A 25412-nucleotide genomic window follows, 5' to 3' on the forward strand; every position below is an offset into this window, starting at 1 on the left:
ATATATATATTATATATATATATATATATATATATATATATATATATTTATTTATTTATTTATTTATTTATTTTTAATTTATTTTTATTTTTATATTTTGAAGTGAATTTTGTGATTAATTGCTGTTTTTTGGATTTTAAAGTTCTTGTAATTGTTTGGTTTGCTTAGTATGTTGCTGTGGAATCTTCATTTAATTGCGAGTTACTAACTCTCAATTCCAGTTCTGTACTCGTGCCAAATGCTATCAAGCATTGGGATTAACTGGACACTCGTCATATTAGGGATCTGAGATACTATATGAAAATTTCAATATTGAATCTATCTTTTACCAATTGAGAGTAAGGCAGTGGCGTCAATGGTAAGTGATTATTAAGATTTTTCATGTTAAAATGCCATAAAAAATATTGTGGGTGTGTGATTTAGTTTCGTGAAAAATTTGATTTACAGCGGAATGCTTTTTGAAACTCATAATTTACTCTTCCGACTAAAATTAGAAAGAAATATGTCCCTAATTACGATATTGATTCGTTTCTAGTTGACATCTACTGGTCACATTCTGTCCATGTGCAATTATGTTCCTGTAATTGAATTTGGTACTTTAAAGGGATTTCAATGGGTTTTCTCCTTCAACATGCACTGCTGTCCGAGTGCCCAGATTTGATACATTTCACTCACGATAACTGGTTATGAAAGTTTTTTGGGCGGGATTATGAAGCTGGCAACCATCCCTTTTACTAAACTGGTAGCTCCTTTGAGCAGGATATTTGGGTGGATTTTCATATATTATAGCATAGCAATTGATATTTGCTTCCAGCGTATGTTATGATGTTAATAGTTTATGTATGTTAATCAATTAATATTTTAATGTGCAGTCTGAACTTTTTCTCATCATTGGTCTATTCCCTGCTAGGCGCAGTCAAATTATTGTATCTCCAGATTCAGTGATGACTTTAATTTGCAAGGCTCCTTGCGTGATAAACGACAATCATCCTCTAAATGAACTAAAGGTTACTTACACTGGTGACTAAACCTTGATTATGAAGAAACACAATTTCTGACTTCTTTAGATAATGCATAACCATGCATGCGAATGTGAATTGTACAGCTTCATGTATTTTTCTTACCTGGCTTCTTGATAGAAATATACAATGTATCATCAGTTATCGATATTATATCCTTTTGATGGCAACTGTTACTGATCTACAGCTCAATGTTCTGAGCTCTATCCCTTCTCTCCTTTGCCGTTCTTACCATTTGCATTGCTCAAATTGTATCCTTTATCATAGATGCATTTTCTATTCACTTTTGGTGAGGGCAAGTAGACCACCTATACTTAGTACTTGATTTCAAAATGCAAGCGAAAGGAACCTTGCACGACTCACTTCTTCAACGAAGAAAAAAAAATATTTTTTAATTAATCATATATATATAATTTATAGTTAATTAACCCAGATGACACCCAGGAGCTTGGATCTCTCTCATGCATCATTGGAAATATAAGGCTGAGGGCCATCAGCCATGTAGGAGTTCAGATATTAGCTTCTTCATTATTTCATATTCTGTGGTGGGGATGCTACCTAGTGCAGTCTTTGTTAAAGTTATACATAAAATCTCTTAAAGCTAGGGTTTATCAGATATTAGAGAAACCCACAACAGTTCTAGCGACAGAAATCATCAATTTTTTAAGTCTTCTGTTGGTAACTCTAAATGTAGCAGGTAATAATCTTGTGAAGCGTGAAAGTACTTTTCACCTAATATTCATGTTTTCTGAATTTGTTAAAGATGCATCATAATGATTGTATCATAGTATCTTCTATTTTTTTGTTTCACGTTTGATTTCTGATTTTATATGAGCTAAGATGTTCAATTAAGCACTTTTGGGATTTTATTGAGAACTTAATCAATATCTTTCAGATAACAAATACCATCCAGACGAAATTTATTGTTTCTTCGTCCCAGCTCCTGTATCAATCTTGTCCTTATCAAACAATTACCCTGCTTCTATCTGGCTCATTTATTGACAAGATTTTGACTAACTGAAATACATTTTCTTTCAACAATGTGCTAATTATACAAGCAAGTAATTTGATTTCCAGATCTTTGTCACTATTGTTTTCCCCTATAACTAGTACCAGACTTGATTTCATCGTCAGATTAAAAGATTTTTGTTGTTTAGTCCTACCTGATGCATGCCTTTGTAATTTTTTTTTTTTTGCACATTCCTTTTTGATCGGTATAACATGTCTGTTGCATATCAGGTTCTTTACCATATCACGACTTGTAGGTACCTGATTTTTGGTTTACTTCGAGATTCATTCTGTGAAGTAACATCTTTTGCATAATGATTGCTTTGTTTGGTTATCTGTCATCCCAGGTAATCATAAAAAAACTCGCAGAAGTATCATCACAGCTTCGCGCACAAGATGTTTCATGTTATTCCTTGAAATCTTGCAACATACTATTCAGTATATTCTATCTACAATGAGAAGGATGTGGAATGGCTTTATGCTTCACTAATTTCCCTGTTTGTGCACCTTTCCATCTAAATGAAGCTGTATCTGATCCTTTTTTACATGTGGAGAATGAAACTGGGACATAAAATAATGATGCAGCCCCAAAGCCCACTCAGTGTAAATCAGCAAGCATTTTGCCCGTAATATTGTAGAGATTGTTAACACTACAATGGGCTTGACTTATACTACTGCTTACTAGGGGGTGCCAAGAAGACAAAAGCTTTTCCAGTTTAAAAAACAATCACACAAATTCAAGGAGTAATCTTCTCTCTTTGTACTTACAGTTTATATATATGATGTGCTAAGGTTCTTCAGTAATACTTAATTTGATGTGCATTTTCCTGATTCTGGTGAAATTAAGAGGACACTTCTAGCTTACAGATTTTGATGTCCTTGTACATTTGAAGATAGTCTCAACAGTAGGCATGAAGGCTTAGTTACCAGGAAAACTTTGTTATTCAAAGAAGATACAACAATCTGATCTTGCAACATTAATAGTAGTTTTTGGCTATTTTAGAGAGAGAGACATGAGGAAAAATACCCATGTCTACATCCCTAAAAATCAACTACCAGACCTGGTGGTTTGTCCCCATCCGCAAGCTGGAGTCCTTTAAAAGGATAACATGTCTATCTTGAATACTTATTAAAATTATACATGCATCTTGGCAAGATACTATTTTCAGGCTCCGACTCCCTGAGGTAATTAATCTTCATAGTTAACATGTTCAGGTCAGGAGATCGGCTTCCAAGTCATTATTGCCACCTTCAATTTCCTGAGTAAGTTCCTTTGCTCTGCTGGCTTGTTGTTTCCAATCAGTGCAGACCAGAGTGCAGACCATCATGCATGTACATGAAATTTGTGCTGCAGCAAGCCCAAACCACAGCCCCTTAAAGCCCATGTTAAATTTGAAGGCCAATATAACTGCAACAGGCAAACCAATTAGATAGAAGGAGACAAAATTGATCTGACAGCCCATCTTGGGCCGGGCCGAGCCTACTAAAATTCCACATGCCAGATGACACCCAGGAGCTTGGATCTCTCTCATGCATCATTGGAAATATAAGGCTGAGGGCCATCAGCCATGTAGGAGTTCAGATATTAGCTTCTTCATTATTTCATATTCTGTGGTGGGGATGCTACCTAGTGCAGTCTTTGTTAAAGTTATACATAAAATCTCTTAAAGCTAGGGTTTATCAGATATTAGAGAAACCCACAACAGTTCTAGCGACAGAAATCATCAATTTTTTAAGTCTTCTGTTGGTAACTCTAAATGTAGCAGGTAATAATCTTGTGAAGCGTGAAAGTACTTTTCACCTAATATTCATGTTTTCTGAATTTGTTAAAGATGCATCATAATGATTGTATCATAGTATCTTCTATTTTTTTGTTTCACGTTTGATTTCTGATTTTATATGAGCTAAGATGTTCAATTAAGCACTTTTGGGATTTTATTGAGAACTTAATCAATATCTTTCAGATAACAAATACCATCCAGACGAAATTTATTGTTTCTTCGTCAATCAAGTCAGGAATGGAGTATTTGATATAGGTCCAGGCCACCAAAGATGTACTCTCATCTTGACCTAACCATGAGAAGATGGGTTCCAAGTTTAACCACAATATGCAGATTGGAAAGGTTGCTACCAAGAGCAGAAATAGAGTTTTTTGGAAGGTTTGACTGAGAATTGCCCATCTCTTTGCTCCATAAGCCTGACATTTTCTTTCAACGATGTGCTAATTATACAAGCAAGTAATTTGATTTCCAGATCTTTGTCACTATTGTTTTCCCCTATAACTAGTACCAGACTTGATTTCATCGTCAGATTAAAAGATTTTTGTTGTTTAGTCCTACCTGATGCATGCCTTTGTAATTTTTTTTTTTTTGCACATTCCTTTTTGATCGGTATAACATGTCTGTTGCATATCAGGTTCTTTACCATATCACGACTTGTAGGTACCTGATTTTTGGTTTACTTCGAGATTCATTCTGTGAAGTAACATCTTTTGCATAATGATTGCTTTGTTTGCTTATCTGTCATCCCAGGTAATCATAAAAAAACTCGCAGAAGTATCATCACAGCTTCGCGCACAAGATGTTTCATGTTATTCCTTGAAATCTTGCAACATACTATTCAGTATATTCTATCTACAATGAGAAGGATGTGGAATGGCTTTATGCTTCACTAATTTCCCTGTTTGTGCACCTTTCCATCTAAATGAAGCTGTATCTGATCCTTTTTTACATGTGGAGAATGAAACTGGGACATAAAATAATGATGCAGCCCCAAAGCCCACTCAGTGTAAATCAGCAAGCATTTTGCCCGTAATATTGTAGAGATTGTTAACACTACAATGGGCTTGACTTATACTACTGCTTACTAGGGGGTGCCAAGAAGACAAAAGCTTTTCCAGTTTAAAAAACAATCACACAAATTCAAGGAGTAATCTTCTCTCTTTGTACTTACAGTTTATATATATGATGTGCTAAGGTTCTTCAGTAATACTTAATTTGATGTGCATTTTCCTGATTCTGGTGAAATTAAGAGGACACTTCTAGCTTACAGATTTTGATGTCCTTGTACATTTGAAGATAGTCTCAACAGTAGGCATGAAGGCTTAGTTACCAGGAAAACTTTGTTATTCAAAGAAGATACAACAATCTGATCTTGCAACATTAATAGTAGTTTTTGGCTATTTTAGAGAGAGAGACATGAGGAAAAATACCCATGTCTACATCCCTAAAAATCAACTACCAGACCTGGTGGTTTGTCCCCATCCGCAAGCTGGAGTCCTTTAAAAGGATAACATGTCTATCTTGAATACTTATTAAAATTATACATGCATCTTGGCAAGATACTATTTTCAGGCTCCGACTCCCTGAGGTAATTAATCTTCATAGTTAACATGTTCAGGTCAGGAGATCGGCTTCCAAGTCATTATTGCCACCTTCAATTTCCTGAGTAAGTTCCTTTGCTCTGCTGGCTTGTTGTTTCCAATCAGTGCAGACCAGAGTGCAGACCATCATGCATGTACATGAAATTTGTGCTGCAGCAAGCCCAAACCACAGCCCCTTAAAGCCCATGTTAAATTTGAAGGCCAATATAACTGCAACAGGCAAACCAATTAGATAGAAGGAGACAAAATTGATCTGACAGCCCATCTTGGGCCGGGCCGAGCCTACTAAAATTCCACATGCAGCTGTTTGAGGGCAATTCCATAGTTCACAAAAACCTATAATGGGAAGAGCAATTGACGTCAAACCAAGTATTTCTGGCTTACATGTAAACAGTTTACCCCAAACATCTCTTACTGCAATGGTAAAAAGGATGGCCAAAGATCCGCAAAGAACAGCCAGAGTCAGTCCAATGATAGTTGTCTGTTGAGCCTGTCCTGGTTTATCAGCCCCTAGTTCATGGCCTACCAGTATTGACAATCCTGCACTTAGGGAAGAGGGAAATACATAAAGTAAGCTTGTGGTTTGTATTAGAATGCCCATTGCAGCTACACTTGTCTGTGGGTTGCTTAATAAACTGCATAGTAGCAGCAGTATCTCATAACACCACCACTCTAGGCACACAGAAAATACACTTTGGCCTGCAAGGGCCAGAAGTGGATGCCATCCTTTGGAAAATGCATTACACGTGGCGCCATCCCATGGTTTTAGTGAGGTTTCTGATAGTAAAAGGTAAATTAGCAGACCAAGGTTTACATTTAAAGTGTTCCAACCTGAGGCTAGGGCAACTCCTTTGACCCCCATATCTAAATACACAACCAGGAAGTAGTTGATTGGAAAGTGAAGAAACATTGCAAGGGTTACTGATAAAGTTAGGGGCCTGTTTATATTTTGTGTTCTTAAGAATGTTCTTAAGGGATAGAAGTAAGCTTGAGCAATCAAGTCAGGAATGGAGTATTTGATATAGGTCCAGGCCACCAAAGATGTACTCTCATCTTGACCTAACCATGAGAAGATGGGTTCCAAGTTTAACCACAATATGCAGATTGGAAAGGTTGCTACCAAGAGCAGAAATAGAGTTTTTTGGAAGGTTTGACTGAGAATTGCCCATCTCTTTGCTCCATAAGCCTGATAACATATTGGTTCCATCCCCATGGCCAGTCCTTTAAGAACAGAGTAACCTGTTATGTTGGCAAAGCCAATTGACAATGAACCCCCTGACAATGCCACATCTCCAAGATGCCCCAAGAAGAGCATAGAAATGAAGGACTTCGAATACATGAGTAAGCTTGCTACAATGATGGGGCATGCTATGTGGCCTAGCGACATCAACTTCTCAGACACCTGCATCGGATCAATATTCCATTAGACAAAGGAATTGCAGATCAACCATGGAAATGAAGATTATGGCTTGTCTCTATCTGTTTAATACCATTACCATTAATTTGAGGAACATGATAGACTTGATGGTTATGAAAAGAGTACTAGATTTGTGTCAAATGTCTTTAACCATGAGAAATGAGTAAACTTCTTCTTCTTCTGCATACCAGGACCTTGAGTCACAGGCATCCAACTTTCTATATAATAGCAAATACACTTAACCTAGAAAAGTACCCAGCGTGCGTGTAATTCATTAACTGAAAAGTTGAATTGGTTTCATATAAAGAAAAAGTTAAGGATTACCTCAAGCCTGTGCATGTGAGAAACGCGTAATAGTAATTATTGAATATTTTGGGGGTTTATCTTCTTTACATAATGGACTAGGAAGAACTTTTGACGCACACGGAACATGATATGATGCAGCGTCTTCTTTTGAGAAACTGATTTCTATTCACATTTTTTGCTTCTGTGAAATTAATTCTCTTTGATTTCTTTGTAATAATGCTGATTGTGTAATGACCTATTTTTCATAATTGAAATGCATAAAATATCATAATAATTTGGAATAAAATTTGGATTTGCATAATTCATACGATATTATTAAGTTGCTTTTTATGCAATTCATACGATATTATTAAGTTACTTTTTATGCATTTTCCCTTTTGGTAGATTGGGCGGAAATTCAGGTTTCCACATTTTGAGTGGGTAATCAAAGTTAATAAATTGTATTAATTTAAACCAAATAAAATGTAGAAAAGGTTTTGGCTGAAGCTAAAACGTGTGAGTTGCTCGACCTTTCATATCTTTCCCTCAAAAACTGCTTTTGAGTTTATCTAGTGATCTTCCCGTCTCTTCTAAACAAAAAATAGGAATTCTATTTCATTTTTATTTCCTTTGGCCGAATTTCATTAATTTAGAGCCAAGATGCATACTAGCGAAAGAAACATCTTTTTTCACTCTATATTAACATTTCTGGTCATTCTCACTCATCAATGAAAAATTTACTTCTAGCTAAAGTTTGTAAAGAACACTAGTTTGTAATTCCCTTTTAGGAACTGGTAAAATGATCAACATGCATAACTGTCATAGCAAGTTAGGCACGATCCTGGCGCTTTACTGTTGACTTCTGCAACTATTTATAATAAATTTGAATGATGTCTGACTTGACTTGACTGATGCACATGCTTGGTGGAGAAACATTCATGTGACATTAGAGTCGTCAAAATCACATTTTTTATTGGAACTGAAGCGAACTCTTTTAACAGTTAATCTAATTAACTAGCAAAGAAATTTAGAAGCCCTTCCGTTCAACTTGGAATTTGAGAGAAATCTGTTCATATTAGAAATTAAAGTGTAAGAGAAAGTTCAATTTATAGAAGAGAAGTTAAAGGGTATATGGGATCAATTAGCTAGATGCTATTAGTGTTTCTTAAGCTTTCAACTTTAAAAAATAGTATTTAATTGGGGCATTAGATTTTTCTTTTTATGTGGAAAGAACAAAAGGAATTGACAGAAGGGTGGAGACGGCGAGCTAAACCTTATAAGGATAGAGGTGGTTGGGATGGGGATAATGTGGGGTGGAAATAGATGAAGTATAAAGAAAATTGTAGCTTTTGCTGCCATAAGGAGTCATCAAACATTATATAGTGTCATCTTCTTCGGAGGGATAATGAAAAGTGGCATGTGATAACTTGAAAACTTCTCCTACTTTATCACATAGAGAAGTTAAGCTGATTATTAAACATGGTAAGCTAGAAATGCATTAAAGAAATGCTTGTGAGCAAATTTTATAGTACCATTAAAAGATGATGAATGATAGTTATGATCTTATTTATATGCTAAGTAACAAGACGAATTGAAACTTACTCAGAGAAGCACATGTGGTCTGTTGATGCATCTCTATTTAGATTTGTATTTGCTATGGAAACCATTTAATCTTGTTAAGGATGAACCTGTGCTTTACAATTTTTGCTCAAGCACAGTGGCCATAGTTTTAAAAAGTTGTGAGAGGCTCTCTATTAATGCCTTGAACATATTGCATGTCATTCTCAAAGCTTATTTCTCAATTTACCAAAGGCCAAGGCCATCGTGAGACAGGTAAAGTGTGTGCTTTTTTATCTTACCTTTCATGGACATTTTATAACCAGCTTTAGCTTTTGGGCCATTTATTTATTTATTTATTTTTTTTTTCTGCATTTACATGGAAGGGGAAGGGAGCAATGCAAGTGGAGGGTGAAACAAAGAATGGAAAGAAATTGGCAGTATGGGAGACCGATCTTTAGGTTTTTAACTCTAGTAGTAAAATCCAATTTTTTCATGTGATTACAAATTGATAATTTACTATTCGCTACTTTATGATCTATTATATATTTCTTTTGCAAATTGTTTACGGAATTCATATAGCCTATAAGTAATGACCGCATTCTGGACTTCTATATTCTTTTAAATTATTTTATTTGTTTATTTTCAGACTTGCCCCTCAAAAAACCTTGAGGCTTACACCTTGCTGATTGACATAAAATGCCTTGGTGTCTGATTGAAACTTTCCAAACATTGATTATGACATAAAGATCAGAGAGTGAAATGTCTGAAATGTAAGCTTATTGTAATAGCAAATCTATACAGTTTTAGTCTAGGTTTCCTAGGAAGTAGGAACCTGCTTATACAAAGCATTCATGACTTGAAGTAGTCTATATAACTTTGGTGTTGAAATTTCAAGAAGAGTTTGGATGTCCATTCTTCCAATCAAACTTTTCAGTGTCAACATCTACATATATATGATTTGATTTTAAACTAGTACAGAATATGAATTTGTTATGCAGTTGAGCTGAGACATTCTTTTAAGTCAAAGTAATACTGCTTACCGGCATCCATTCTGGAAATCTGTGAGAAAAGAAACTCTCCTTTTCCGTTCCATTATGCTGACCATTTTCTCCTTCAACCTTGATTGAATTGTCTTCAGTTACTGCCAGAAACTCACATGCGAAGCAAATGGTCGGCAAAGTTCCTTGAAATGAAACATTTCCCATGGCAATGTAAAGAGGGTGAGGTCCAGAAAGTAGGAAATCAGGTCAGTGCAATTGAAATTTGCTTTCATGTCTCTCCTTTTTATACTTCCCCAAAGGGAGATTTTATTGAGGTATGGCCTTAGTATTAACAAGCCCTAATTGTCTTGTTCGATGCTACATTGCTGTCTATCTTAGATGGGTTATCTATGGGTTTTGGATGTATTAGTGAGGAAAATATGGATATCAAGAATAGAGTAGTGGACACAAGTTAAAGACTGCAACTAACATTTACTTGGGTTTTCACTTATTTTTTCTACTTGAACTTGTATAGAATCCGTGGAAAAGAGTTTATATGGATAGCATATAGAATTTGCATATAAAATGTTTTTTAATTTTTACTCTTAGCACATTATTTGTCAGCGAAGGTGAAGGCTCGGGCAGGTATGACATGGTTGGGCTAACTAGACTAAATGCGTCGATTACCATGTAGTTTCATTATTGCATATTTAAGATTTATTTTTAAGTTATGGACTAGAATAATGCTAGTATTCATCCTATATGGTAGTTTGTTATTCAAAGAATTAATGGATGACAAGATAATAATAAGTTGCCACATATGATGATTATTGACAGCCGCTAGCCGCTGACTATGAATAACATTATTCAATGGACTACACTTACGTTTTCGAAATATAATTTGCAAGCACACACACATAAGGTAAGGACTAACAGTAGATAAGCAAAGTTTCCAGTAGAAAATTGAAAGCAAAATTGATCAATTGAAAAAGCCAAACATCCTTAATAATTGACAAAAAATTACCCGTATGCTACGCTGTATTAAAGTTTATTAAAATTTATAAATAAATCAAAATTAAAAAAATAAATCAATAGAAATTAAATTGTATTCTTTCTCTATGTGTAAAATGATTTACCAAATATTTTAATCATAGTCAAAAGACTTCATAGTTATAGGCTAGTTTTGAATTTATTTATTTATTTTTATTTTTATCTAGTTTTATTTAAAGACGTTTATGTTGAGGACAAAAAATTCATCGACATTATGTCATAGAAGAAGCCAAAATTGGCCTGGAATTTCTCCACGGTCCAAGCCAATATTTTTGGATTTTACAAGTGGAATTTGGATTATATTCTGTTTCAGCTTTGTTGGTTATGTGGTATCTCTTACCAATTCTTTATTTTTATGTTTATGTTTATTTTTAGTTACTAAACATTGGCAACTCATCATTGGTTTTTAAGAGTTAACAATCGGTGGTTTCAAAAGAAAGAGTCAACCTTTGGTTTGAGATTTGTTTGTGTAGTAAACAAGTAAATTTCAAAAACTTATATCATTAATTCCAAAGAATTTTCCGACAAGGTCTTAGTACAATGGCTTAAAGAGCACAAGGCTAAATTTATCAAGATTACAACATACACATTGTCCTTTTTATTTTGAATAAATTGCAACAAAGGTCTCAAACCTTTAATAAATATGTAGCCCAATTTCAAAAAATCTTCAAATCGTATTTAGCTATTTACAATATCTTTCAATAATTGTGTGCATGAAAGACCTCTTTGATTAATCCATTCAAAAATTCTTTAATTGACTAAAAGTTAAGTGTGTGTCTATTTTTTTAATGAGTAATGCTATTTAGCATGACTGAGATTATAATCCCAATTTATGTAGTGTTAAGTGATATGCTAAATAAAAATTGAAATTAAATTACTCATTTAATTGTATCTATTATTTAATGTCATATTAGCGCCACATAAATTGTGGTTATAATCCAGTACGGTTAATTATTATTACTCTTTTTTAATATGGCAAAATGGTTTCTTTGCACACTTCATTAATGAAAACAATTAGTTAGTTAAAAATAAATAGAAAAATAAGAAAAGAATTAAAAAGAAAAAAGAAAATTCCCCGAACTTTCCCCCCCATGCCTACCCTAGCTAAAACATGTGTTAGTTTCTCACGTGGCCACATATCACATTCTTTTCGAAGTAAAGCGTACAGCTAGGAAAGCAAATGGTTCAATTGACCAACTTTCAACAGCAGAAGCAGTCTTGAACTGGTAGTGATTGATTATAAGCCTTTGAATCACTTCCTCGTTGATGACAAATTCACTCTTTCAAAGAAATGGAGTTTATTTGCCAACTATCTGAAGCAAATATATTTTCGAAATTTGATCTAAAAGTAGGATTTTGGTAATTGGGGATCAAGGAAAAAGAAAGATATAAGACAGGATTTTGTATCCAAACTATCACTACCAGTGGAAGGTTATATCGTTTGGTCTTAAAACAATCCTTTCATTGTTCCAAAAGGCTATAACAAGAATTTATCATTCAATATTAGACTCAGCATTGATATATATTGATGATATTCTTTTGTTCTCAAAGGATGCAGATGCACATTGTCAGTTATTGTCACAATTTGCTGATCTAACGAAACAATTTGGAGTTATGCTTTCCTAAAAGAAAATGATTATTTGAGTTTATGAAATTGATTTCTTGGGTATGCATATCAAAGATGGTCAGTACTCATTAAAGCCACATGTAGGACAAGAATTATTAAAGTTTGTAGATACTGATCTCTCCAAAAAAAGATTCAATGGTTCCTTGGAATTGTGAACTACATGGCAGACTTTGTTGATCATCTATCTCCTATTCTCAGACCATTACAGAACATGCTAAAGAAAGATGGATCACCATGGTCTTCAGAAGAAACGGAAATAGTTCAAAAAATTAAATAGAAGGTCCAAGAACTTCCATCCCTAGCCATCCCTATTGATGGGAAAAAAAAAAATCCTTCAAACAGATGCAAATGATCTATACTAAGCAGCAGTATTCTTGGAGGAGAAAAATGAAAAAAGGAATATATGTAGATACAAAGGTGGATTGTTCTTAGAAGCAGAAAAGCATTACCACTCCACTTTTAAAGAGATTTTGGTAGTCAAACGCAGTGTTAAGAAATTTCAGTTTTATCTCATCGGACATAAGTTTCTGGTAGAAATGGACAGAATGGTTCTCAAATTTTGACTTAGATGTTAATCACATAAAAGAAAAATCCAACCTTTTTCCAGACTTACTCACTAGGTCAAAACTTTTTTCTATCCAACCAATTCCCATAATTTGCATGGTGAACCTCCTTATTCTTTATTTTCCTAAAATGATCTAATCCCTCCGGAACTCAACAACCTTATTCGAGACAAAACTCTCCACTCTAGGTTCAAAGAACTCGTGTTAAAATACCAATCCATTGTTATCAAACAGACTAGATTTGAAACACTTGGTGGTCTTGAATTTCATCCAGACTATCATTTTTTCACATTGTTCCATATAATTTCACATCAAGTAGTTTTTTTTCAAAAGAATTGTTTTGCTTCCTGTGGTATTTATTGAAACTTTATCAAATTGGAATCTCTTTCAATGTTAGTGACTCTCTTGAATAGTTCAAAGAAATTAGTTTTTGAAGTTTTAATAAACACGATCCATTTCAAGAAGCACATGCTAAAGCAAAAAAGTTTTTTCAATGGTTTTATTCTATTTCTCATTGGATAAAAATGTTTGAAGCATTTTCTTTAAAATTCGAAGACCTGAGAACTTCTCAGGACAATGTTTTTGTTATCTTGGTTTTTCAAAGGCAAGGTTATTTTACAGATAAAGGTTGATATGAGCATTTCTTTCATGTTAAGGAGTATGCAATCGAGCCTTTCAATCTTCACAAAGATTGGGAAAGGTGTTATCTAAAACAGTTCCATGAATTCTAAAAAAAAAAAAAAGGGCAGAAATCGATCAGACAATTCTTCCTCAAATTTGGCCAGATATAAAAAATGATGCACCATGGAAAATTTTGCCTCTAGACTATATAACCCAGATTCAGCAAGATATTCAAAAATACAGATAATTACAGTGCCAACTTTTTTGGACAGACCTTTGGACACTATTCAATTTCTTGTCAAGAAAAGGACATGACTGGATTCAATTTTTCTTAGGAAAGTCGCACCAATGCCTTGGAGAAATGTCTAAGTATTCATAAATAACACCACAAGGACAACAACTTTGTGAAAATCTTTAGAATGAATTTAATGAAAAAATGAAAATTGATAAAATGAACGTGAACAAATCGGGACCAAGTAATTCAAATAATCAGACTTCTAAATATTTGGACCTAAACGACAGTGTTTTCCAAGACTCTCAAGATCCATTTGACTATGGAACATAGACATATGATTTTGATCCAACAGATCTAGATAATCTTGAAAAATTAGAGGAAAAACTCTTTGAAGAAAAAATTGATAAAAAAAAATTGGCCTTGATGGAAACAACATGGACTCTCATCTGATTCATATTATTTAGATGTAACTGGATGAGTAGCAAATCTTAGAACGCCATGATGACTCAACACATTTGAAAACCTTATCATTTTGTCGTTTATAATAAATGATCTTTTTTAAAGTAGATTCCTTGCTTTTAAAAGATACTTTGTCGTTATGTAATATTATTGTACCTGTCTTAGGACCATTACCATACTTTATTAAAAGTAGTGGTAAGTTGTTTGTTTTCTTGTATAATTATTATCTTTGTGTCAGTTGTCTTATCATACTTTATCAAAAGTAGTGATGAATCATTTGTCTCATTGTAAAATTATTGTACTAGTATATTGGTTGAATGAAGGATCTCCTCTATATAAGGAGCATTTATTCTTCATTGTAAGGCATCTTGAGCCCAATTTTTATTAAATAAAGAAGTGCGTTTTTTATCCCTATAAGTTTCTAAAACCCTTCTTGTTCTTCCAAAATCTTAACGACTGTAATAACACCATGATGAATGGTAAGAGCAAGATCTAAGTAGTACCATAAGTATACTCCGCAGTTACCTCTCTGAGGATCCTCTGCATTGGAAAAAATGGTACTACTGGTCATAAGATTCGATATGGAGGTTTGATAATCTTTGTAATATCAAAAGTCAGGCCCTGTGTTGTTGCCTAAGAGAGGGTTTGTTGCGGGCTAGAATACCGTGTATTATAGAGGTTGTCATCTCCTACTATATTGGTATAGAGCCAAGTTGTTATCTTGTTTTTATTATTTCTAATTGGGGTTATTTAGTTTGAAAGAAACTTGGAAGAACACTTTGTAAATCATGTCTATTGAATCTTCTAGCTCTTTTATACTATCTCCATCCACCTCCATTGAAAAATCTAATGCTTCTAAAATCGACTTTCTTTATGAGATATCCTATTTTCTTGATTTTTGAGAAAGTTCCAGTTACAGATCTATCCCTTGTTAACCCATATTTCCCTTATAATAAGCCACGTCACTCCTTCATTAAAACTGTCCGAAGCCTTATATCTTCATCAAAATCCCAAATCAAAGAATATGTTCAAGCCTCAAAGTTAGATCAACATCTTCTACCTACTACTGAAAAGGAGCAGTTTGTCACCTTGGATATACCATCGCATTTTCCAAAAATATGGTTATCTGAAGGTTTTACTCATATCCATTTCGGAGCTGTAAGAATGACACTTACTCTCCATGGAAGAAAGGGACTTCCAGCAGTTTCTAGAATTGTCTATTGGATACACGTTTTGCTATTTATCAACACGCTCGTATTAGCACCGTTGAGACAACATTTAATGCGCGAACAATACTTGTTACTATGTTTTCGAATTTTAACATGACAACAGCTGATCCACTACTGTTATCAACCCTAAAAATCCAAGTTCAATTGTTGGTCTAGTACCAACGGCAATCACATATGGAGCAACTCTTCACTATCAGATGGCCTATAGAATTCAAAATCATTATCTTGATTTTGCCACTCCTCATGGTACAGATGATGCTTTATTCATCCTAATGGGAATAGATTAGCCAAGCTGTACATATGTTCCTAGATTCCCAAATCAGAGCTCATTAAACTAATTCTACAAACTTGGATTACTAGTTATGAGCAGCATCACCAGGAGTCGAAGGATGCTTTGCCGGTCCAATTATCAACCCATCATTTTAGGAGAAGGTTAAATAGTGAATTTGAAATTAAGTTTCAAAAGGAATCTCCAGCCTAAAAGCCTTCCTTTTTTTCTACACAGTTGCCTTCTCAAATGAAGAAATACCAGTCTTTGGGTTTGATGCAAATGGAAGACCTATTTATTGCAGATCTAATGATTCAGGACATATCTACTGGGATGTATGTTTTTGTACAAAACGTATAAAGGATGAAGATGCTTTACTTGAGATAATCCTCTCAAAAAGAAAAAGAAGAAAAAGAGCAGCCAACAAAAATTGAGAGAAGCCTATGAAAACAAGTCTGTAGGAGTTGATTTGTTAGGAGAACTCTCTGGAAAATTTGACTATTATGTCAAATATACTCCACCCCCTACAGATGATGAACCCACCATTCCTACTGGATGGGATGATGATGATGATGAAATTGATGATGATTGCAACCAGATGCATAAAAAATGGGACTGGGATAATAATCCACATCCATCTCCCCAAACAACTATGTCTATAGCTATGTTCCATCCATCTCAACAAGAAGATTTTCCTCCATTAACCTCTTTTGATAAAGTGCAGACCACTCATGTCTGGAAAATCATGGATCTTACAATTTGGAAAGCAGATGGTTCAGTTGACTAGCTTTCAGCAATAAAAGCAGAGTTTTTATAGGATATCAGTACCTTGAAAAAACTCTGTAATCAAAGAGTTTTTAAAGGATATCAGTGCGAGAGGCCAGAAGCTTGAAAAAGCTTGTGATCAGCCAGATTTGAAAATCAAATGCTAACATGACAATGAGAGTTGTGATTGTTTAGGAAGAAGAACTACCACAGACGAAAGTTTAAATTCTGCAATAAAAGATTTTCCCTCCGAGGAAAAGATATTTCAAGAAGAAATTCTCTAAAAAGATATTACATGAAGCAGGTCTCGATTCAGTGTTTATTTTAGGAAGAAGAACAATCCCCTGAAACTGTTTTGTTACTAGAATTTGACTTTGATGATGAAAGCTTTAGTTACTATGATAGTATAGAAAAATGTTATGGAATGCAAGCCATCAACCTGAGTCTACCTGTTCCTATGGTGGAAGTCAAAATATTTCCAGTAAAATATGAAGGGCTATAGGATTGTTTGACACTGGAGTAGCTTGTTTAATTCTGAATCCAACCATTCTTCTTAAAAACATGTGGAAGGCACGCCATCAAATTTTTTAGGTAGTCAACAATGAATATTTCTCAATGGAGTTGATCTATAAACTATTGACACTTCATTTCTTTCCAGAATGCAATGTTTAACATAAGTTGCTTGGCTCATCACTTCCAGGAAAAGATTGTAATTGGCTTTGACGTCATTCAACAATTATGGGCAAAACGAGTTATCTCTCTTCCAAATGACCTCAGATAAAAATCCTATTTTTTATCATACACACAACCAACCACATATTTTTCCATAGCTAACCTTGATAACATAACAAACCTATTAATCTGAGAATGTAGTGTAGATTCTCGCACATATTTCCTTACTAAATGCACTCATCATTTGTGGAAAAATCTAGATTTTTTCATAACCCTACCCTTCAAAAAGAGTGAAGACATTAACCCTATCAAAGCCAGCCATATTGGAATGAGCCCAGAACATCTACTACTAGCCACACAAGAGTTGAACCAATTGCAAGCTGAAGGTCTAATTGAGCCAACTACTTCTCAACGGGTATGCCAAACTTTTTATGTCAACAAAATAAGTGAACAAGTTCATAAAAAATGAAACTTGTAATTGACTATAAACCTCTAAATAACTTCATCGCTAAAGGCAAATTCCCTCTTCCAAACAAATGGAGTTTATTTACCAACCTATCTGAAGAATGGTAGGAAACCAAGGAATGGGGAATTGTTCTTCTTTCCCAGAAAACACTAATTGAAGATCTGCTTTATCATCTATCTTTGTTGCTGCAAAGATTTGGTGCTAGATTTTCCTTTCTTTTGATGTGTGCAATTTTTTGCAAAATGGAATTAGGAAGATGAGATATTTTATAAAGAGAGTCGATTTTAAAAGTATTAGATTTTTGAAGGGAGGTGGATAGAGATACTATAGAAGAGCTAGAAGATTCAATAGACATTCTTCCAAGTTTCTTTCAAACTCAGGACCTGATCGGTAGTGATTTTGAGAACTAATTTTTTGACCGTAATGAGAAAATTGGGGGCCACCCGTGAGAGAAAAAGTAAAAAATTATGGCTATAATAGTGAATAATGGTCAAAAAATCAATTTTTTGGAGTAAACAATCACTTCTAAACGGGGTCTGAATAACCCCAATTAGAAATAATAAGCACAAAATAACAATATGCCTCTCATATCAATATAGTGAGGTATGATAACCTCTGTAGTACTCCAAAAATGCTCTCATTTAAATAGAAACAAATCTTAAATTCTCAATTGCTAAAATGGGCAGAATGGTTCTCAACCTCTGTAATACACTGTATTCTAGCCTGCATCAAACCCTTTCATGGGCAACAACACAAGGCTAGACTGTTGGTATTACAAAGATTATCAAACCTTCATATCGGATCTTATGATCAGTAGTTCCATTTTTCCTGATGCAGAGGATCCTCAAAGAGACAACTGCAGAGTATACTTATGGTACTACTTAGATCTTGCTCTTACAATTCATCATGGTGTTATTAGAGTCGTTAGGATTTTAGAAGAATAAGAAAGAGTTTTAGAAACTTATAGGGATAAGAAACACACTTCTTTATTTAATAAAAGATGGGTTTGAGATGCCTTACAATAAAGAAGGAATGCTCCTTATATAGAGGAGGAGATCCTTCATTCAATCGACATACTAGTACAATAATTTTATAATGAGACAAATGACTCATCACTACTTTTGATAAAGTAGGATAAGACAATTGACACAAAGATAATAACTATACATGGAAACAAACAACTTACCACTACTTTTGATAAAGTAGGGTAATGGTCCTGACACAAGTACAACAATAATACGTAACGACGAAGTACCTTTTAAAAGCACATAATTTGCTTTATAACAGGTTATTTACTATAAACGACAAAAGGGTAATGTTTTCACACGTGTCGAGTCATCATGGCCTCCCAAGATTTGCTGCTCGTCCAGGTATGTCTGAATCATCTGAATTAAAGGGGAGTTTATATTGTTTCCACCAAGGCCAATTTTTTCTTCAAAGAGTTTTTCCTCCAATTTCTCAAGATTATTTGCATCTGTTGGATCAAAATCATATGTCATTGTGTTTAGTAGTCAAATGGATTTTGAGAGTCTTAGAAAACACTGTCATTTAGTTCCAGATATTTAGAAGTCTGATTATTTGAATTACTTGGTCCCGATTTGTCTACGTCCATTTTATTAATTGTCATTTTTTCATTAAATTCATTTCAGAGATTTTTGAGAAGTTGTTGTCCTTGTGGTGTTATTTCTGGATACTTAGACATTTCTCCAAGGCATTGATGCGACTTTCCTAAGAAAAGTTGATTCCAATCATGTCATTTTCTTGGCAAGAAATTGAATAGTGTCCAAAAAGTTGGCATTGTAATTATCTATATTTTTGAATATCTTGCTGGATCTGGGTTGCATAGTCTAGAGGCAAAATTTTCCATGGAGCATCATCTTTTATGTCTGGCAAAATTTGAGGAGGAATTGTCTCGTTGATTTCTGCCATTTTTTTTTTTGAATTCACGGAACTCCTTTGGATAATACCTTTCCAATCTTTGTGAAGATTGAAAGGTTGGACTGCATACTCCTTAACATGAGAGAAATGCTCATATGAACCTTTATCTGTAAAATGACATAACATTGTCCTGAGAAGTTCTCAGGTCTTTGAATTTTAAAGAAAATGCTTCAAACATTTTTATCCAATGAGAAATAGGACAAAATAATTGAAAAAACTTTTTTGCTTCAGCATGTGCTTCTTGAAATGGATCATGTTTATTAAAACTTTGAAAACTAATTTATTTGAACCATTTAAGAGAGTCGCTGACATGGAAAGAGATTCCAATTTGATAAAGTTCCAATAAATATTACAAGAAGCAAAGCAATTCTTTTGAAAATCTTGAAATTGCTTGATGTGGAATTATATGGAACAATATGAAAAAATGATAGTCTGGATGAAATCCAAGACCACCAAATGTTTCAATTCTTGTATGTTTGATAATATTAGGTTGGTATTTCAACATGAGTTCTTTGGACCTGGAGTGGAGAGTTTTGTCTCGAATAAAGTTGTTGAGTTCTGGAGGGTTTGGATTATTTTGGGAAAGTAAAGAATAAGGAGGGCTCAACATGTAAGAAGAAAGTTTTTGCTTGGTGAGTAGGTTTGGAAGAAGGTTGGCTTTTCCTTTTATGCGTTTTACATCAAAATCAAAATTTAAGAACCATTCTACTTATCTGAGAATTTGGGATTTGTTTTTGTTTAAATGAGAGCATTTTTGGAAATGATGACATGTCCATTTCTACCAAAAACTTATGTCTGATGAGATGAAACTAGAATTTCTCAATACTACATTTAACTGCCAAAATCTCTTTGAAAGTGGAGTGGTAATGCTTTTCTGCTTCTGAGAACGATCCACTTTTGTATCTATATTTATTCCTCTTTTCATTTTTTTCCTCCAAGAATACTGTTGCTCAATATAGATCACTTGCATCTGTTTGAAGGATTTTTTTTTTCCTTTCAGTAGGGATGGCTAGGGCTGGGGCTGGAAGTTCTTGGACCTTCTGTTTAATTTTTGAACTGCTTTCGTTTGTTCTGAAGATATGAGATAGATGATCAACAAAGTCTACCATGTAGTTTACAATTCCAAGGAACAGTTGAATATCTTTTTTGGAGAGATTCGTATTTGCAAACTTTAATAATTCTTGTCTTACATGTGGCTACAATGAGTACTCACCATCTTTGATATGTAAACCAAAAAATCAATTTTAGAAACTCCAACAACCATTTTCTTCTGTTAAAGCATAACTCCAAATTGTTTCGTCGGATCAGCAAATTGTGATAACAGACGATGTGTATCTGCATCATTTTAGAGCAAGAGAATATCATCGATATATATATATATATCAATGCTGAGTCTAATATTGAATGATAAATTCTTGTTATAGCCTTCTAGAACAATGGCGGGGCTGTTTTAAGACCAAACGGCATAACTGTCCACTAGTAGTGATGGTTTGGGATACAAAATCCTATCTTGTATCTTTCTTCTTTGTTGATCCCCAATTGCCAAAATCCTGCTTTCAAATCAAATTTCGAAAATATCTTTGCTTCAGATATGTTGGCAAATAAACTCCGTTTGTTTGGAAGATGGAATTTGTCATCATGAGGAAGTAATTCAGAGGTTTATAGTCAATTACAAGTCTCATTTTTTCACGAACTTGTTCACTTCTTTTGTTGACATAAAAAACTTGGCATGCCCATTGAGAATTAGTTGGCTCAATTCGACTTTCAGCTTGCAATTGGTTTCACTCTTGTATGGCTAGTTCTAGGCTCATTCTAATATGGCTGGCTTTGGTAAGGTTAATGTCTATATTCTTTTTGAAGGGTAGGGTTATGAAAAAATCTAGACTTTTCTATTAGTAAGGAAATTTGTTTGAGAATCTGCACAACGTTTTGGATTATTAGGTTTGTTATGTCATCAAGTTTGGCTATGGAAAAGTTTGTGGTTGGGCTGTATGTATGGTAAAAAATAGGATTTATATCTGAGGCCATTTGAAAGAGGGATAACTCGCCTTGCCCATAATTGTTGAATGACCCCATAATTGTTGAATGACATCAAAGCCAATTACAATATATTTTCCTAGTAGAGATGAGCCAAACAACTTATGTTGCGCTCTGGAAAGAAATGAAGTGTCACTAGTTTATTGATCAACTCCGTTGAGAAATATTCATTAAAAAATGCCCTTACCGTTAGAGGGGCAAGGGGGCCCCATGACCCAATTTGAATTGGCTACCTTGGAAAATTTGCTGATGTGCCTTCCACATGTTTTTGGGAAGAATAGCTGGATTTAGAATTGAACAAGCTGTTCAGTGTCAAACAATCCTGTAGCTGTTATTGGCGGCCTTTCATATTTTCTTGGAAATATTTTGATTTCTATCATAGGAGCAAGTGGACTCGGGTTGATGACTTGCATTCCTTAGCATTCTTCTATACTATCATAATCACTAATGCTTTTGTCATCAGAGTCAAATTCCAGTACAAAAACAATTTCAGGGGATTGTTCTTCTTCCTCAGAAAACACTGATTCGAGATTTGCTTCATCATCCATCTTTGTTGCTACATAGATTTGGTGCAAGATTTTCCCTTTCTTTTGATGTGTGCAACTTTTTGCAAAATGACTTTTCTTGCTACAAATAAAACATTTGTCTCCTTACTTTTTGGAGAATTTTTTCTTGAAATATCTTTTCCTCAAAGGAAAAGATTTGAAAAATCTTTTATTTTGGAATTTGAACTTTCGTCTGTGGTACTTCTTCTTTCTTGGACAATCACAACTCTTATTGTCATGTCGACATTTGATTTTCAAATCTAGTTGATCACAAAGCCTTGTCAAGCTTCTGGCCTGTCGTACTGATATCCTTTAAAAACTCTTTTTGATTATAGAGTTTTTTCAAGGTTCTTTTGGCCCAATTATGGAGATCTTCAAATGAGGTAGTTGACAATGATTGTCCCTTTATCTCAATCATTCTGAGTGGTCTCATGACCAAGAGGCTGTGGTATGTATTCCAAGTAAGCTTGCTTAATGTTGGTATCATCCATTCTACTAATAAGATAGTATGGTAGCACTACGAAAGTGTTTGTCCAAATCTTTAGGATTATAGGAACAACATTTTAGCTTGAAAAGTACTTCCCTTGTAGTATCCTTCATATGATTTGTCTTTCCACAAAATTCTCAATATAATGATTCTATAAAAACATCAATTGTTGGGAATTTGAATATTGGATCTAGCGAATTCTCCAAGAGCATCATACCGTTCTTTGAGGAAACAGGTGATTCTTGCCAAAAATGATTTTATGATCGCAGAATGAGTAATATTTGGCTTTTGCAATTCTGCTGAGCACTATGCTTTCTTTTGTTGGAATCTCGATTTCCATGGACTTAGAGGAATATCATCTAAAGTAAACTCAGTTGTTGAAGTATTGTTTTGTGAATAATAATTATTCACAACATGAGTGTTAAAATTATCAGCAATGTCTTCATCAAGTACTTCTGGTTCATCAACAACATGATTTCCTTGTTGAGTTGGACTCGTTTGCAGTCTGTCAGCAATATAGAAAGGATCTTCTAGGGAATCATTCGAGGACTCCTTAAATTCAGAACCTTTTTGGTTTGTGATGGTTAAGACAGGGGGGTCTGTAAGAGGAAGGATTTTGAGCTTTTTGTACAAAAGTGGCAACAGGGTTTTTTTATCATCATTTGTGGCCATTTTCAAGGTTTGGTGGAGGTAGAGCTTGTGGATTTTGTGAAGGTAGAGTTTGTGGGTTTTGTGAGGATATCTATCTGGTTTTCTTTGAACTGCAAAGAGGAAGAGGTTTTAATTTCTTTTCCCATTCATCGGGAATGAAAAATGAAGTTGTAGATCCAAAAACTCCAGATGAATATATAGGTCTTGTAGTTTGTAAGAGATGAGAATATGCAGTTGGATAGTAGGGAGTAGAATGTGGGATCATAGCATTATTTTCAAGAGAAATAAGTTGATTTTTGAGATTTCTTATTTCTCTTGCTTGTTCTGCTATGGATAAACGGTTTTGTAAAAGATTCATGATTTCAGTATGGAGGGTTTTAATTTATTTTTTACAGGCTGCAAGAGGGGTTAACATGGTTTGCGCTTGTTGCTATAGAGTCCTTTCAATTCTTTGCTAACTTCAGTCAATTTTTCTCAATAGGGAATTCTGTTGAACTGCATTTTATGACTGGCAGTTGAAGATTGCTTCTATTGCTGAAAGCTAGTCAGCTGAACCATCTGCTTTTTCTAATTGTAGGATTCATGATTTTCCAGGCATGAGTGGTCTACTCTTTATCAAATGAGGTTTATGGAGGAAAATCATCTTGTGGAGATGGATGGAACATAGCTATAGGCATAGCTGTTCGGGGAGATGGAGGTAGACTATTATCCTTGTTCCATTTTTTATACATCTAGTTGCAATCATCATCATCATGCCATCCAATAGGAATGATAGGTTTATCATCTATAGGGGGTGGAGTATATTTGACATAATAGTCAAATTTTCCAGAGGGTTTTCCTAACAAATCAACTCCTGCAGACTTGCTTTCATAGGCTTCTCTCAATCTTTGTTGGCTACTCCTTTTCTTCTTTTTCTTTTTGAGAGGCTTATCTTCAAGTAAAGTTTCTTCATCCTTTATACATTTTGCACAAAAACATACATCCCAGAATATATGTCCTGAATCATTAGATCTGCAATAAATAGGTCTTCCATTTACATCAAACTCAAAGATTCGTATTTCTTCATTTGAGAAGGCAAACTGTGTAGAAAAACAGGAAGGCTTTTTTAGGTTGGAGATTCTTTTTGAAACATAATTTCAACTTCACCGTTTGACTTTTTTCTAAAATGATGGGTGGACCGGTAAAGAATCCTTCGACGCCTTGTGATGCTGCTCATAACTAGTAACCCAAGTTTTTGGAATTATTTAATGAGCTTCGGTCTAGGAATCTATCTAGAAACATATATACAGCTTGGCTGATCTATTTCCATTTGGATGAATAAAGCATCATCTATACCATGAGGAGCGGGAAAATCAAGAGAATGATTTTGAATTCTATAGGCCATCTGATAGTGAAGAGTTGCTCCATATGTGACCGCTTTTGGAACTACAGCAAGAATTTGAACCCATATTTTCAGGGTTGATAATAGCACTGGATCTGCTATTGGCAGGTTAAAATTCGAAAACATTGTAACAAGTATTGTTCCCGCATTTAATGTTGTTTCAACAGTGCCAATACAAGCGTGTTGATAATAAGCAAAACGTATATCCAATATGGCAATTCTAGAAACTGCTGGAAGTCCCTTTCTTCAATGGAGAGTAAGTGCGAATCTCACAGCTCCGAAATGGATGAGTAAAACCTTCAGATAACCATATTTTTGGAAGATGGGACTGTATATCCAAGGTGACAAACTGCTCATTTTCAGTAGCAGGTAGAAGATGTTGATCAAACTTTGAGACTTGACATATTCTTTGATTTGGGATTTTGATGGAGATATAAGGCTTTGGACGATTTTGGTAAAGGAGTCACGTGGCTTATTATAAGGGAGATATGGGTTAATAAGGGGTAGATCTGTAACTGCAACTTTCTCAGAATCAGGAAGATATGATATTTCATTAAGAGAGTCGATTTTAAAAGAATTAGATTTTCGAAGGGAGGTGGATAGAAATAGTATAGAAGAGCTAGGAATAACCCCAATCAGTAATAATAAGAACAAGATAAAAACATGACTCTGATACCAATAGAGTGGGGGTATGACAAGCTTTTTATGTCGAGCTAGAAGAATGGTAGGATACCAAGGAAGAAGAGGATTTAAGTCCCTTGTACAGA

The 25412-nt window shown here is 34.4% G+C and overlaps 1 long non-coding RNA gene across 5 annotated transcripts; it reads left to right on the forward strand.

Moving 5' to 3' along the window:
- Positions 1-82: 82 nt before the first annotated feature.
- Positions 83-25412, forward strand: LOC111373611. Of its 5 annotated transcripts, none has more exons than XR_002698969.1 (4): positions 83-2771; positions 9318-9441; positions 9810-9917; positions 23842-25412. It is a non-coding gene; the product is annotated as an uncharacterized LOC111373611 (long non-coding RNA). The 5 variants fall into 5 exon arrangements; XR_002698967.1 differs by lacking the exon at positions 23842-25412 and adding an exon at positions 9670-9732 and having other exon boundaries at positions 9810-10634; XR_002698968.1 differs by lacking the exon at positions 23842-25412 and adding an exon at positions 9670-9732 and having other exon boundaries at positions 9820-10634.

This window comes from Olea europaea, unplaced genomic scaffold (genome assembly GCF_002742605.1).
Source record: "Olea europaea var. sylvestris unplaced genomic scaffold, O_europaea_v1 scaffold1147, whole genome shotgun sequence".
Classification (NCBI taxonomy): domain Eukaryota; kingdom Viridiplantae; phylum Streptophyta; class Magnoliopsida; order Lamiales; family Oleaceae; genus Olea; species Olea europaea.